At 37.7% G+C, this 16,195-nt stretch overlaps 1 protein-coding gene across 1 annotated transcript in view; it reads right to left on the bottom strand.

Moving 5' to 3' along the window:
• The window catches only part of Znf385d (zinc finger protein 385D), an 867,824-nt gene that overhangs the window by 297,330 nt on the left and 554,299 nt on the right, over nucleotides 1-16,195 (bottom strand). The window lies entirely within an intron of this gene.

Here is a 16,195-nt window from a genome sequence, read left to right as displayed (position 1 = left end):
CAGTCTTCCTTGCGCTCTGGGGAAGCTGACGAGCCGAGACTTGGGAGGGGGCGGAGTGAGGGGCGCTGGAGATTCTCTTAAAGAGAGAAGGGGCTCAGCATCCACCCGGGGAAATTCAGCAGTGTGCTGGGAGGAACCTGAGTGAAGCCAAATTTGCCATTAACGTGCAATTAGACACACTTTTATCTCGCCCCTCCTGTGAATGCCATCATCCTCACGCAAAATTTAGTCTCCCCTACCAAGTTGAAAAGGCAGTAAAAAAGAGGGATTGCGCTGTACGCCTTTCTCTGCTCTAAGCCGGAGGGTTTGTTGTTGTTATTGTTTCTGATGTTTATTCATAAAAGGAACTAGACAGGAACTCAAGGGATTATTGTGAATGTAGTAGAGATTTTGAATTAGAAGAGATCAGCTCACTGTAAGCTAGTAGCTGCCAGAGTCATTTTTTTATTTTGTTTAGTTTCCTGAGTTACATTAATGGAGTGACATAAAGAAAAACAGCTGGTGATAAGTGACCTCACAGTTTTCACACATCACATCTGCTGCCTCCCTTAGTAGGTGCAGAAAGCACACGGATGGTAAAACGATCTTTAACCCCGCAGAGGGGGCAGACATTTAATTTGAAAGGTAACCAAGACTATGTCATAATTCAAGAGTAGTCAACACAATACAGCCACACACACAAGCACACACCATACAAACATGCACGAACGCACACTCACACAAGATTTGAGATAAACAGTCAGAAAGGCAAAGCTTAGCAAAGTCTCTGGCTTCTCCAGTGTATAATGAATTGCAGTCCTTACCCTATAGAAAAGGATTTTAGAAAGAAATCCCTGAAAACTGGGCTGATTAATACTTAAATGCTCAGCATGGAAAATAAACTCCCATAGCAAGTTCTGTTTCCTAAGGACCCATCAGTTTGGGATCCAATTTGCCTACTAGACCATTCAAATTTAAAATGTCTATAACAATGTATGAAATTAAGAGTTGGAGATGAACAGAGAACTTCAGCCTGTGGAAGAAAGTAAATCATATATTTTTAATCTGGGCTTTCATAAACCATATTAGCAAACAATGCTACATTTTGATATTCAAATATTCAATGGTGTTTCCTTACACAAGCTTACATGAATATTGGAGCTAAGGGGCTGATCTTAATAATACCTTTCTGGGAATCTCACAAAAAAGTTTAAGCCCCATTTCCCTTTTGTGTGAAGAGCACTTTGACTGATCCTCTCTCACACTATTATAAAGGATTGGGTGAGTGTGAATAGGTAATCAAAATACAAATCAGATTCACAGTGAATCCTGAGACAAATCTAGTGTCATACCTTTCTTTTAGAAATAGCCTTCATTTAAAGAAATTTGGAAGAGGAAAGTTTAAATAGTAAATAGAATTTACATTTTTATTCCTTTTTTATAATTAAAAATAAAAACAATGTTACAGACAACTACTGAAGAAGAAAAAAACATAAGTGCCCCCCCACCTTGCACAGATGGTAATCGTCCAAAAGTACAATTAACAGTCCTTCCATCAGGCAAAAGAACCATCTGTGTTGGAACTTATTTATGAGCCCATTCAGCTGCATTGACCTCATAAGTGAGCTAGGGGGCACTGCAGTTTAATGTTACAGTTTTGGTCCATTGGAGTTCCTGTAGTTAGACAAGAGTAGAATTTAAACCAGTGCATTTGAAACAGTAAAGGTCTAGCTTCACCATTAATAACACCCTTGCATTATATGTGGAATTTTCTGTGTCATCTTTCTAACAACTTTAGATACAGGAAGGTAGATATTATTGATGTCACAAAGGAAAAACCTATGCCCAGAGATGTTAATCAATGTTCTCAACAGTTAGGTTAGTAAAGAACTATTCTTTATTTGTATGTTGAATTTATGTTAGAGTCATCCAACAGGTTTCCTTACTGAAATGTGGCATTTTATATACATATAATGGTTCACGTGAAGGTCTTTCCCAATAAAAGTACGTCATTGCATGTTCTGCAAATACATAATTATGTATCTATATGGTTATGGATTTATAGGCATAGAGTATTTGATTTTAAAATATGCTGACCTCTGCTTGGACTATTGAGATTATACCCCAAAGAGTAATATGCAGCCACTGCAAAAGTAAGTTTTGAATCCAAAAGGCATTTGAGTATTCTGTCTATACAGCAGAATTGCATTCCAGCCACAAAGAGGTTTGCCCTTTTTATTTGAAAGGGTGTACCCCCACTCTGTAACTTAAGGTTGTCTGAAACGTCAAAACCTCAGACAGGACTTGCTTCCATCTGGGTGAAAAGGATGACTTTCGTTTGAATTTTACCTATTTGTTTAAGTTCTTTGTGTATATTATAAAGAAAAAAATGTAATGATCTGTTCCCTGTGACCAACATCTCCCTAATCCTTTCATCCCCTAGACTCTGATAACCACCATTTTGCTATTTCTATGAGCTCAAATTTTTTACACTACACATGTTAAGTGATATCACGCATATTTGTCTTTCTGTGTGGGGCTTATTTCATTTAACAACATGTCCTCTAGTTTCATACATGTTGTTTTAAAAGACAGGATTTCCTTTTTTAAGGCCTCGTCTATTGGGTATATATACCACATTTCATGAGTTAAACTGCAACGAATGAATGAAGGTCACAGTGCAGACATCTCTTTAACATGTACTTTTTACAATGTGAAAATATAATAACATCCAAACAAAACCACAGCTGGTGATGGCTAGACATGGGGTTCTGTACAGGCCAACTGAGCCTGAGAGTTGTCCCTATTTACCACCTTAAGGGGTATAAGGAGTTTCTAGGGGAAGACCTGTTTTAAATATTGGACCTTATATGAAGCTCTCAGAACCTAGCTGTGACCAAGAGAGAACCAGGTCAGCTTATCTGGGGCCAGCCATGGCATCAACATGGCTTGATGGGAATACACCTGTCACTAGTTAAATAAAGCGCACTCTCAAACCAGTTAGTTATTTTAGAGTAAAAAATCTGGTTAAGTGATAATTTTCTCTCTGCTCTTAAGATCCAGGTAGGTTCCTGCCTTGACTCCTCTCCTTTAAATTTTGCTAAAAGATTCATCAATAGGCAGGCAGCTGAAAAAAACCCCCTCTGGGGTCCTTGGGTCCTTCCTGGGTCTGTTGTCGCGCAGGCCGGGAGCTCGCGCGCACGCCGCCGGGTGATCCGAAAGAAATCCAGAGGATCATGAACACCTACTTTGAGAACCTGTACTCTAATAAAATGGAAAACACAGAAGAAATGGACAGATTTCTAGATACTTATGAATTACCAAAGTTGAACGAAGAAGATAAAAACATTTTAAACACCCCAATCACAATCAGTGAAATTGAAAATGTAATTAAAAACTTACCAACAAAGAAAAGCCCAGGCCCTGATGGATTCACTGCTGAATTTTACAAGACATTTAGAGAAGAACTACTACCATTACTCTTCAAACTTTTCAATGAAATTGAAAGAGAAGCTATACTTCCAAATTCATTCCTGGAAGCAAGTATCACTCTGATTCCCAAACCAGAGAAAGATACAACCAAAAAGGAGAACTACAGACCAATCTCCTTAATGAATATAGATGCAAAAATCCTTAATAAGATACTAGCAAACAGAATACAGAGGATTATTAAGAAGATCATCCATCATGACCAAGTCGGATTTATTCCAGAGATGCAAGGGTGGTTCAACATACGAAAGTCAGTGAATGTAATACATTATATTAACAAAGTCAAGGACAAAAACCATATGATCCTCTCAATAGATGCAGAAAAAGCATTTGATAAAATTCAACACCCATTCATGATAAAAACCCTGCAAAAAATTGGAATAGATGGTCTATACCTCAATTTAATAAAGGCTATTTATGAAAAACCATCAGCCAACATCATATTGAATGGCCAAAAACTGAAAACCTTCATGTTAAAATCAGGAACAAGACAAGGATGCCCACTATCGCCACTTCTCTTCAATATAGTTCTGGAAACATTAGCCACAGCAATTAGACAAGAGAAAGAAATTAAAGCAATAAAGATAGGAAAGGAAGAAGTTAAACTATCATTATTTGCTGATGATATGATACTCTACATTGAAGATCCAAAAAACTCCACCAAAAAACTTCTAGACTTAATTGACAGATTCAGTAAAGTATCTGGATACAAGGTGAATACCCAAAAATCAATAGCCTTTCTATACACAAATAACAGACAGACAGAAAGAGAAATAAGGGAAAAAATTCCTTTTACAATAGCATCCAAAAAAATGAAGTATCTAGGAATCAATCTAACAAAAGAAACAAAAGATCTCTACACTGAAAACTACAGCACTCTGAAAAAAGAAATCGAAGAGGATATAAAAAAATGGAAAGATATCCCCTGCTCCTGGGTAGGAAGAATCAACATAGTGAAAATGGCCATACTACCGAAACTGCTATATACATTCAATGCAATGCCAATTGAAATTCCAACACTATATTTCACAGAACTAGAAAAAAGAATCCAAAAATTCATTTGGAACCACAAGAGACCTAGAATAGCAAAAGCCATTATAGGCAACAGTCACATGGCACCAGGTGTAACAATTCCCAATTTGAAACTATACTACAAAGCCACTGTGATAAAATCAGCATGGTACTGGCAAAGAAATAGGCCTGAGGATCAATGGAACAGACTGGAAGACACAAAAACAAATGCAGATGTACTCAGCTACCTCATCTTCGACAAAGGAGCTCACCATCCTCAGTGGAGGAAAGATAGCCTCTTTAATAAATGGTGTTGGAAAAACTGGATATCAACCTGTCACAGATTAAAATTAGACCCTTATCTTTCGCCATGCACTAAATTAAAATCCAAATGGATTAAAGATCTAAATATTAAAACAGAAACATTAAACTTGCTGGAAAGTAAGTTAGGCAGAACTCTGGAAGACATTGGTATAGGAAAAGACTTTATGAACAAATCCTCAGTAGCACGGGAACTAGCAGAAAGAATCAACAACTGGGATCTCATCTTACTAAAAAGCTTCTGTACTTCAAAAGAAACCATTAGCAGAACTAAGAGACAATCTACAATGTGGGAAAAAATTTTTACCAGCTGTACCTCAGACAAAGGACTATTATCAAGGATATATAAAGAACTCAAAACAATCAGTCCCCCCAAATATAAAGACCCGATCCAAAAATGGGCATCCGAAATGAACAGACATTTCTCATACAAAGAAGTGAAAGCAGCAAGAAAATATATGAAAAAATGTTCCACATCACTGGTCATTCGAGAGATGCAGATGAAAACAACACTGAGATTCCACCTCACCCCACAAAGAATGGCTGCTATCAAGAAATCACACAATAACAAATGTTGGCGGGGTTGTGGGGAGAAAGGAACCCTCCTCCATTGTTGGTGGGAGTGCAGACTAGTGCAACCACTATGGAAATCAATATGGAGATACCTCAAAGAGCTTGGACTGGAGGTTCCATTTGACCCAGCCATCCCTCTGTTGGGTATCTTTCCAAGAGAACTAAAAGAATCATATCACAGAGAAGTATGTGCACCCATGTTTATAGCGGCACAGTTTGTAATAGCTAAATCTTGGAAACAACCTATTTGCCCATCCGTTGGAAACTGGATAAAGAAGTTGTGGTTTTTCTATAAAATGGAATATTACTCAGCCATAAAGAGCGAGAGAATAGATTCATTCATAGGAAAATGGATACATATTGAAGATATACTCCTAAGTGAAATAAATAAGTCCCACATGTGTAAATACCAAATAGTTTCCCTGGTGTGAATATTCTGCAACAATGCATAAGATTCTAATAAGATTACTGACATTTAGAAATGGGAGGAAAGGAGCTAAAGGTGTAGGGAAGGTGTGATACGTAGGGGAAGAACAAAAAGGGAAAAGAAAAAAATGTGAGAGAATGAAAAGATGAAAATAAAGTGTTTGTAGATGGGGAGGGGAGGAGGGGGTGAAGGGAGGGCAGAGGTAAGGGGAAAAAAATGAGAATCAAGACTTGCCATGTAAAGGTACATGATCCCAACAATGAATGTAACTGTACTGTATCCCTAAATGTACCAATAAACTCAATTAAAAAAAAAAAAAAGATTCATCAATATAGCCATTCACTTCTCCTTTTCAGAGTCTTAGACTGACTTCACCCCTCCCTTGGCATTTTCTGACCTCCGTCCCTCCCTTATCTTTTTCTGTAACAATTCTCATCTGACACATTATTATAGACATGTGCACAGTGGAGTATAATCCCCATGAGGACAGGGGTTTTGTCTATTCCGTGGGGCATTCACCAGCCTTAGAAGGCTGCCTCTTTCCTACTCAGCAGGTATTTGTGACTGACTCAATGATTGAATGAGTATCCCAAGTACAGCTGTAGTGTGTGTAAAACATGGGACTTCTCTCTGTGTCTGCAGTCAGTTCTTTGAGGTGGACGGTGCTTTGTGCAAAGTGTTTACAAAAATTGAATTTGTCCATGCTTAGCAACAGCTGTTCTTAAATTCCATGCAATACAGATGCCAGGTGGTACTCCAGGCCACAGCTTGTGAGCTTGTCCTTTCAAATTCTCATAGCTGTATGCAGCAGCAATTTAGCAGAGTGAGCACAGCCCAGTTGTGTCTTCCATTGTCTTTCTCTAAGCTTTAGTTTAGTTTGCCTTTATCTCTTATCTATACTGCAGCAATGAAAATTTACCTAATGCTGCTGTCTCCATACTCGCGAATGTCCAATCCACTCTTCATACAGATTCAATACTTTTTAAAAAAATATCATGATGCTATTGTCTTGCTCAAAAGTTTTCACTCTCCCTCTATTTCAAAGCCTTACATCTGCATTTGCCAATGTGTTATCTTTTATACTCTTCACTACAACTCTAATTTTATAGCTAGAATTTCCCCCTGAATATTATATTCTCTCTCATTTATCTCCCTACTGGGAAAGTTCCTAGTCAATCTCTAGGTCTCTGTTCAGGCATCATGTCTACTGAGAATACTTTTCTATCTATAACCCCCAATAAGGAGCTGCTTCCATTTTTTTTAAGTGGCATACTACACTAATTCCTATCTAACACTTTAACATGGTGTGGGCATTTGTCTTTCTTCGTCTGTCACTCAAATGAAGCAGGATGTTCATTGTTGTCTTCATGATCTAAAACAAATCAGTTATTTAATGAGTGGATTCATTATTCATTCAATTTTTAAAATGTATTCGATATCTTAGCAATGTTGCCAATGATGCTCCAAACATTGTTCTAGATGGTGAGTAAGGGACACTGCAGAAAGTGCAAAGGACAGGGCTGGGGATGTAGCTCAGCAGCACAGTGCCTGCCTGGTAAGCACGAGGCCCTGAGTTCAATTCCCAATACCAAAAAAACAAAAACAAAAAAAAAAACAGAAACAAAAACAAAACCAGGAAGTGCCACGGGCAAATGCAGGGGCATATGCTTTATGGGTACCAGAAAAGCAACAAGACTAGTATGATAAAGCAGAGCAGGTAATGAATGACAAACTAAGATGTGAAATCCAATAGGTAACATGGAGCCAAATTCAGTAGGCCTTTGTAAGCCATAATAAAAAAAACCAAAAACAAACAAACAAAAAAGCTTGACTTATTATGACTTAGTATGGTACATCTTTGTTTATGGTCCTGGAGATTAAACCCAGAGCCTTCTCACTGAGCAACATCCCCACCTCTTTTTATTTTTAAAATTTTTGAGACAGTTCAGACAGACCCCAGCTAAGATGTCCAGACTGGGCTCAAATTTGTCACCTTCATGCTCAGGCTCCCAGTTTGCCAGGATAACAAGCATGAGCCACCATGCTTAGTTTATGGTATACTCTGAAAATAACCTGACTTGAGATGGTAACAGGTTTACTATGGCTGATATGTGGAAAAAGCCTCAGAGAAGCAAGGGCAGACACAGGGTGACCAGTTAGGAAACCTATGTAATGACAAAGATAAGAGCTGCGGATTTGTACCAAGGCAAGAGTGGGGGAAGTTCATAAATGTGGTCAAATTCTATACTTGTCAATTCAGTCAGTATAATCTCCTGGTAGCTTCTCAGGTAGGTAACAAAAAAAAACAATAAAGAATAATGGATTATTCAAAATTTGAATACTGAGCAATTAAAAGGTCAGTGTTTCTACAAAATGATCTAAATAAGATTGTAAGACTATGGGTAAATGTTTGGAGTTGATCAGTACAGGACATATCTAGTTTGAAATTCCCTATCTGTTTCTCTGTGTCTACCTATATAAGGAAATTTTCTATAGCAGTTTACTATATAGGTCTGGAGTTCAAAGGTGATATTTGGAATTTATATGAAAATTTGAAAGTTACTATTTTATCAATGACAATTGAAACCATGGGACTGGATTGTATTTTCTAGGGAAGTTAGAAAGGAAAAGGAAAACACGGTCAACAATGAGCCTAGAGACACTGTAAGAGCAAGAGGACAAGGCTGTGGGTATAGGGAGATTGAATATTTGTTAAAAGCGTAATGGACTTGTTCGATAAATATTTGTTGACATGAATGGCACGTGATGAAAGGCTATTTATTTAAGACTGGGCTGGCCTCTAATATACCTACACCCAATGCCATAACTGTTGGAAAGAGGAGAAATTATTTGTGTATATGAGAATATCAAATTCAATTCATCAGGATTTTAGTCAGATTTTTTTAAGATCATGCACAGACTATTAAAAATGCATAAATCATTTTTCTTCTCAGATTCTCACTTGATGCTTCTATGGAAATTAAATGCCTGTGCCTGGGGACTTCAACCTGAAAAATTAATAACCTGTAAGAAAAGATGCATTATAATTGTGATAAGAATTTTTAAAAGCCTATAAATAACATAATATTCCAAAATTCTTTCTATTTAGATTTCCTTGACTTTAGAAATAAATCCTTATTTATGTAGCTCTCTCTCCCGAAAACCAGTTAACAGTTTCTCTTTTATTATATTTTATAAGTGGCAGAGGGAACCTTCTCAGAATGCTCTGGCCTAGAATGCGTATTTATTTTCAAAACTGTTCTGGGGCATTGCTCTAGATGCTGAAGACATGCATCAAATTAAAGGAACCTCTGTCTACACAGAGCTGACATTCTTGGGATCTCTATGTTTCAATTATTCAGCAGGATTTGGAAACTCGTTCACCTTTTTCTCAGACAGAGGACAGGACCTAAGGCACTCTTTAGCTTGCTTATTCATCTGCCAATTTCTTTCTTTTCTCCCCCCAGTACAATGGGCATGAAGACAGGAACATGTCCACCACATTCTGCTGTATCCAGTGCTTCAAAAGGTGTCAGGAACACAGGAGACATGCCACGCATATACAGTGCATGGATAAATTTCACAAGTGTTCCACATCTAGATCATGCACCCTTTTGATTGGACTAAACAAAAAAAAGCTACAACAGAAAATGAAGAATATGTTCCAAGAATCCTAATGGATACCTGAAACCACAGAAAGCAAAAAACTCTATACATTGTATGCTTTCCATCCTATAGGAACATATCTTTCATAAAGTCTATTTTACATTAGGTATGGTGAGAGATTAACAATAATAAAACAGAAAAATCACAATGATATTCTTGTATTAGTATGCTGTCCCCAGTAACACAGTACCACAGACTGATTCAGGTATAAGCAAAAAAGATTATCCTGGGTCATGGTTCTGGAGGCCTGAAGTCATGGGACACATCAAGTGATGGCTCTTCTGGAAGTCCCTAGATGATACCAGGAATTATGTGGCATGAGACGGGTGCAAATGTGTGTGTATATATCTTCTGATTTCCCTCTCTTATAAGACACCAGGATTTCAAAATGGGTGGCTCCATCCTATTGAACTCATCCAGTACTAATCACCTATCAAAGAACTATTCAGAGGTAACTGCAGTTGGATTAAGTTTTCTGCCTCTCAATATGTCACAGTGGAGATTAAATTTCAACACATGAAATCTTGGGGGATACACTCAAACCATATACCAGCCACAGCAATACTATAAGAAAAATCTGTAACTTGGGGACATTATTAAGAAAAATTAATACTACTTGAAAATAAATAGTATGATTCCATGACCATCTAGCTGACAATCAAGACAGCTAACTACTGAGTATTAGGCATGAAATCTATACAGCAAGAACACTCTGGACAAAGTTCTTTCCCAAGAAAAGGGATTCTTTTCCCAAGAAGGATGGAACTGGACAGTACAAGACCTCATTATGCTACTCAAAATGGCACACGATTTGAAACTTACTGTTTATTTCTCAAAATTTCCTTTTACTATTCTTGGGAAAGGAAATGGAAAATGCAAAATGTGACACTGTGGATGGCTGTGCGGGGACTGCAGTATATTCTTACAAGAATACCCTTTTTATTCCCCCTCACCTATTTTTTTCAGCAACCCATAACAATTGGTTATTTTACTTGTAAAATGGTTTTTCAGGTTTATGTTTGATTCACATTTTCCCTTAATGAATTCTCTGTATAATCCCATTGTAGTATTTAGCAGACTGCATTTAAATGACCCGCTCAGTTGTCAGTATCTCCCATTTGACTCCTGTAGACTGAAGGTTTCTTGGAGTCATGAAAGATAGTAGACAAGTGTTAATTATTTGAATTTTTTAACATCTTCCAGAATATGGCAGACGTGGATGTCAATGACATAGTGTATTTGGTTATGGTTCGGGTCTAGATGTCCCCCCAAAGCTTCATGCAGTGGCTGAATCTAGAGTGTGATGTTAGGGTTAAATATATGTGAATACTAAACCAGTACCTGGATTGGTGTGGCACCGCCCTAAGGCCAGTAGTCTGCATGAGATAAAAGGGGCAGAAAGACACCATTACGGTCTCTTGTTGTCTTTTGCTTTCATGAACTGTTGCCTCTCTGCCACCCTGCCTTAGAGCCAGCCAATTACGGACTGAAACCTCTATGAAATGTGAGCCACATAAACCTTTCTTTCTTTAACTTTGGGTGTCAAGTATTTTGTCTCTGCAATAAGAGAAAAGTTAGTAACTACAGCATGCTGTTAACATCAGACATGTTCTCTGCCTTGAGCAACAGCAATGTTTCCTGTGGCTAGAGAAAATGACCAGAAAGAGATCTCAGAGTTATTTTAGGGTAGAGAGAAAAATCCCAAAGCCCTAAGGAAAAGCCAGAGAACTTGAAGCCTGGTCACCTATTGGACAAAAATGCAGATCAGAAATGCTGTGCGTGGAACATATCAGGAGGCTGACACAGAAAACAAGTCACAGACTTGACAATAGAGTGTTCAGAGAGAGAACAATTCAAGGGAAGATAACTAAACCCCTAGATACGTAAATACATAGATTTTTTATATTGCTTTGATTGAATGATAGCCCTGATTCTCTTACAATAAGAAGCATTACAAACTTTCTTTCTAATGGGTCTCACATACTCTCTGTCATGCTCCCCACCCGCTGCCAAAGCCATTCTGAATATATAATTTTTTTAAATCTACTTTTTATAAGGTAGACTCTGGCCTCTTTGTACTTACATTGACAATGTCTTCAAAAACAGGTGAACACCAGGTCTCAATTTTGGCAGTCCCATATCACCAAGTTTTGTGCCTCACACGTAAGTAATCAAATTATTACCCATCATCATTATTGGCAAAAACATTACAGATATAATAATAAATCAATGAATTTGGATGTTTAAACTACTTTTCTGTTCCTCAAAGCACTGTATATGTTAGTTGAAGAAAATGAGTATATACATACAAAATATACGAAAAAAAGTAATATGAAGTAACGAATACTCTGGGCCATAAATATAAGGACTTGGCAAAAGATGATACTATGGGGTTGAGATGATCTTGGAAAGGTACAGGGGAGAGGTAGAATTTAAATCCTATCTTCAACACTGACCTAGATTGTTGAAATGCAAAAAAAGCCGACAAATGACATAAAACAAAGATGTGATTGCAAAAAATGTGCCTAGGAGTCCAAAAGCAATTAGAGTTTGAAGAGCAAGTATCTTAAAAGATCTTCAAGCAAAATATTTCAGGATAAGAAAATACAGAGACCACATTGAAGATGATCTCACATTCCATGTTAAAGGATCTGAATTTTATTTGAGCTAATAATGTAGGAAGTGTTTACTGACTGAATACATGAATAAACTCCAAAGTGTTTCCAAGGACAAAAATGTATTAATATGCATCTGAAGACATTTGGTGACACAATAACACGAGTTAATACAGGTTGCATAGCAGGTTGAAAGATCTTGTACATACCAGAGGTTTCCGATTTTTCTTAAAATAAAATTAATTTATGGTTGTTGGGAAGCTATTTGAGAATTAGCCTTCCCATCCCAGCTCCATAAGAAATGTGCTCGCAAACAAAATGGGAGAAGTAAACAGCATCATATTGGATTTCTTCTTTGCCTTACAAAAACCCAAATCTTTCAAGATAAATTGAGAACAGCTTCGGTAAATCTGGGAGCTTTAGGTCATGGACATTCCATTTTTATATGCACTGTGATAATAACTGTACAGAGGGAGCAGGGAGACAGTGTAACTGGGCCCCAACGTTGCCAGAATTCACAAAGTAATTGAAAGTGTCTCCAAGGGTGCATAATTCTTTGCCTTCGGGCAAATGCAGTAGGTGGAAATTTGTTTAGTTTTCTCTGTCAAAATGTCTACAATACATAAAGAAAATACGTAATCAGAAAACAAAATATTACAGTTTCAACATTGTGTTAATTGTATCTCCATCTCATCTTGGCTTTGCTCAAACATACTAATAACCCTAAGAGCTCAACTCTCACCCTTCTGGTAGATAAAATGACTGGATGTAGTTTTTACCCTTGACTCAAAAGTGTCAGTTCTGGAAGTCTGCAGTATTTGTCACCATGAACACCATTTAACTGCAGTGGTACCCAAAGGAACTCTGCACAGCCACACATGAATACGACTGGACGAACTTAATTAATCTTGCTGTCACTTCCATGATGCTTTTCATTAGTTTTGCTGCTATCTGATCAACCTGCCTTCTCCTTATTGGAAATGGCTACACACAGCCTCTTTCAGAAATATTTTCTAAAGGTAAACAAAGCCTCACCCTTGTGGTAGGGAACATTCCTGCAGATGGATATTATTACTGCTACTGTAATTTGAAGGTAACCCTCACATTTCACATTTAAGATTATAAAATCACACAAAAACAGAAATAGCTAGTCTCTCTCCCACTGAGAAACTGCTTTAAATTCTATATACAGATTATGTACTTGAAAGAAAAGGTCGTATCTTACATTCTTTTCAGAATACTGATGCTCAATGTAGTACCAGAAACACTACTAGCTAAATTTAGAATATAATTCATAAAATATTTGGACTTTCTCACTCAGCACTGGGAAGCAATGGGTGACAGTGCTGAAACCAGTAGTGCCCATGGGGACAACAGCAGTACACACTGGTGACCGGTAGATTTAACTGATAGAAGAAACCAAATGATAATTCAATAATAGCAGCCTTCTCTGTGAGTCATAGTTTTGAAAGATTGATTTAATACATTCAGACTTTACAGTTTTATATAGTTATTATTTATTACATTTTAAAATTCTAATTATTAAATTTACTAAATGTATAAAAGTGTTTGGAATGATTGTAGAAATTGTCATCGCATTTCAACTATATGAGAGAATTCATACCTATGAGAAAGCCAGAGGGAAGTAAAAAGTGAACGCACCATTAACTTGAAATGTATAGTAGGCTCAGATAGAGAAATTCAAGAAATAAAGTGGACTCTTTGTCCATGTGTGCACTGTAGCCTAAAGCAGTCCCAAGTGATTCTTGTTTCATTATCTTGTGTGGCTCCTCCCCAGTTCAAATAGGATTAACCTCTGCAACCAAAAGGGCAGTTTCGTAAAATGCCTGTGTACTGCTTTCTGGGCTAGGTCATAAAAGACAGAGTAATTTCTGCTATTCTCTATTGGGTCACACACTATGGGAAGCAGATGCCATGCTCCAAGGACACTGAGAAAGCCCCACAAGATATACATGTGATTAAACACAGAAAATTCTACCAACAACCAGCATCAGTTGGCCGTGCATGTCCAACTGGAAGTGGATCTCTTAGCCTGTATCAAGCCTTCACACACCTGCAACCAGAGCCAGCACTTTAAATCCAACTTCCTGAGAGACCCCACATCAGAGCCACCAGCCGAACAACTCCCATATTCCTGATCCCCAGCAACTACATGATATAATGAATATGTACTATTGTTTTAGGCCCTTCTTTGGGGTAAGTTTGTACATACCCACAAAAAATTAAAATACTATTAAACTTTATAGTCCAGATGTAACAATAAGGCTTTCTATATCCTCATTTAGATTTACGTCATCTAATTTCAAAAGAAATATAAACAGAGCCTTGTTTGCCTCTTGGTTTCTTGATACATGAAATAATGATAGAGGAAAGAGTGAGATCATGAACAATACAATGTCTCATGGGGCGAGGTATACGAAATAGCACTTCTACTTAAAGTAGGCTCCATGGGTGTTTACTAGAGATGGTGGAGGGTCAAAAAGTACATATGTCAGCTCTCAAGGAGATGCCTGCAGCTTCGCTTCAACGGATGTTAAGTCATGAGAGAATGCAAACCCAGGGTTTTTCAGTTTTTCCTGCTTTTATGATATTTTATGACTAAAACATACCCAAGTAACTGGGGCCCATGAAGGATTAAAATTATGCTTGAAATACTTTTTTTTTTTTTTAATTTTCCAGTATCTTCAGGCTTATAGTCCAGGGATTCAGCTCCTGGATCCATCTGTTCCATCCATTCTTCCCGTCTATTACTACCTCTACACAGTACTTCTGGGATCTCACAGCCAGACTTCTACCCTTTGTTTACTAATCCCAATCCTCTTCCCAAGTACTATACAGTGGTACCTCAGTTTGCAAACTTAATTTGTTTACAATTTTTGGGAAGAACACGGCATGAGTTTGTGTGAGAAAGATGGCTGTGATTATGTCTGTCACCTGATGTGGAATTTTTTGAATGGAAGATAAATTTTTCAGAACACTTTTGTTTGGGAGCTTAATTGTTTGCACAGAGAAGTATTGACAAACTGAGGTACTTTATCGTACTTTCTCCACAGCTGATCTGGCCCTTCCCCTACAATTTTCTTGAAATGCTCCTTGTGTATATATGATCCCCCTCACAGTATCTTTTCTAAAAAGCTTTTCTCGTTTGCCACAGCCATAATTACTGACTACTTTTCCTTTGCCCCCAAACTGATGTTCTTTATTCCTTCTTTTTTTTTTTTGGTACTGGGGATTGAACTTGGGAACTTACACTTGTGAAGCAGGCTGTGGAACCACTCAGCAAAATCCATGGCTATTCCTTGATTCTTACTAGGCCTGTTGTCCTCTTTATAATGTGAAATATCTTTTGGAAAAATTAATTTATCTCAATTATTTTGTTGCCCCTTATTTTCACAATGCCTGTATGTAATACACTGCCCAGATTTCCCTAAGATGACAGAGGTCTTGTTTAGTTTCTGGGGATGCTGTAGATGGATAGCCTTTAACTGCCAACTCCTTTAGGTACTGTCTTGGCTGCAGAGCGCTGCTGTGTTATGGTGTTGCCACTTGGTGGCAGACCATATACAATATTCAATGTGACAGTAATAAATCATCATTGTGGGCCAACTTGACCAAGTTAGAGCATCCCAAGCAGCCCTTGGTCTCTGCTCATACTTTGTCTCCTAATTCCTTCCTCTTCTTCCTTCCAGAGAACTGACGCAGAGGACTCCCTCATAATCATCCTCCCTACTCTACATCTAAGGTGGCAATACTCCTACTGAGTAGGAACTCAATAAATGCTTCGTAGCATAAATTTAAATCCCAAGTACCTACAGCCAAATAGGAGTAACTTTCTGAAGGCAAGAGTATCGTTACTCCTTAGGAAACCCGTATACTTCCTGGATAAATTGGGAAGAAAAACTCACCTTTTCTACTGAGACTTGGTGACTTGGGAATTAATGTGATAAAAAGAAACCCCGGGGCCGGGAATTTAGCTCAGCAGTTTGGTGGCCTGCCTTGCAAGAGCAAGGACCAGAGTTCAATCCCCAGTACCAAAAAAAAAACAAAAAAAAAAAAGAAAAAAAAAAAAAAAAAAAAACACCACAATGGCAAG

Source organism: Fukomys damarensis, unplaced genomic scaffold (genome assembly GCF_012274545.1).
Source record: "Fukomys damarensis isolate Sample0158 unplaced genomic scaffold, DMR_v1.0_HiC HiC_scaffold_28, whole genome shotgun sequence".
NCBI lineage: Eukaryota > Metazoa > Chordata > Mammalia > Rodentia > Bathyergidae > Fukomys > Fukomys damarensis.
The sequence above is the reverse complement of the archived record's forward strand: the minus strand, read 5'-3'. Positions and strand labels throughout refer to the sequence as shown.